This window comes from Drosophila serrata, unplaced genomic scaffold, assembly GCF_035046125.1.
Source record: "Drosophila serrata isolate PLE 108 unplaced genomic scaffold, ASM3504612v1 contig_378, whole genome shotgun sequence".
Taxonomy (NCBI): Eukaryota; Metazoa; Arthropoda; class Insecta; order Diptera; family Drosophilidae; genus Drosophila; species Drosophila serrata.
The window spans coordinates 673,364-674,408 of record NW_028257276.1 but is presented as its reverse complement, the minus strand read 5'-3'; positions in this window follow the sequence as shown (position 1 = coordinate 674,408).

The following is a 1,045-nucleotide window of genomic DNA, read 5'->3' as shown; positions in this document are numbered from 1 at the left end:
TCCAATTATTTAAAGTTTAGTTCTATAATTTTATCATAAGGTATATCACATTACGTTTAGGCAACGTGGTGCATATTTAAAAAGTACTTTCAAAGATGAAAATTCACAAATAATGGGATATTATAAAGCTATTAAAATGGATTTACGCTTGTTTTTAATTTGAAAAAGAAAAAGTCATTATTAAGGGCAATATTTATAGAGTAATTAATAAACGTTAATGAATATTTGTCATACAATAATTACGGCAATCTTTGTACCTACCGTAACTTAAATTTTTTTGTTCCATACATACGACAATTTTAGGTCTCAACATGAATGAATCTTATACATAATATTGCGTATTCGACATGTTGGCCTCTGTAGTTGGAAATTCCGGATATTCCGCACCCAGACTTCGTAGTGAAGGGTATCCCCCGCACTTCGTTAGGGGCACTCATTGGACGCTGGCCTGCCCTCGTGCTTTTCAATTTACAAAATACGCCTCCAGCCGCTTTTCACGCGTCGCAAACTCGCCGCATCCACGCAAAATAAAAAAAGAAGTAAAGCGAAAAGAAAAGCGAAAAAAAGACAGAAAAAAAACACACACATAGGGAGAGGAAAGGAAAGGAAAACGGAAAATAAAAGGGAAAATCGACGGCAAAAAAGGAAAGTGGAACTGAAAACGGGGCAACTAGCCCGTGACAGGAAAGCGACAAAGCCCGCGGCTATTAAGCCAGCTTCTTTCAATGGCCTTTCTCCCATTTTCCGATGCATTTTCCAGATCCACAGCCTTTGGCGGGGCCCAAAGTAAAACGCATTGGTATTTTTTGTAATTTCTTGAAGGGGTTTTTCGGTTTTTTATTTATAATTCATTACATGGTTTATATTTATACTATTTTTTGCCGCATATTTACCGCCGTCGCCGGAGGGGCCCAGCGGATCCGCATTAATCTGCCCGTTACTCTCAAGCACCTACAAATAATTCTCTACATCAAGTGCTTTGCTTTTTCTCATTTGCTTAAGGGACTTAAGGGCCTTTCCCTTGCCGGTCTCTTGCTTTTCTCGA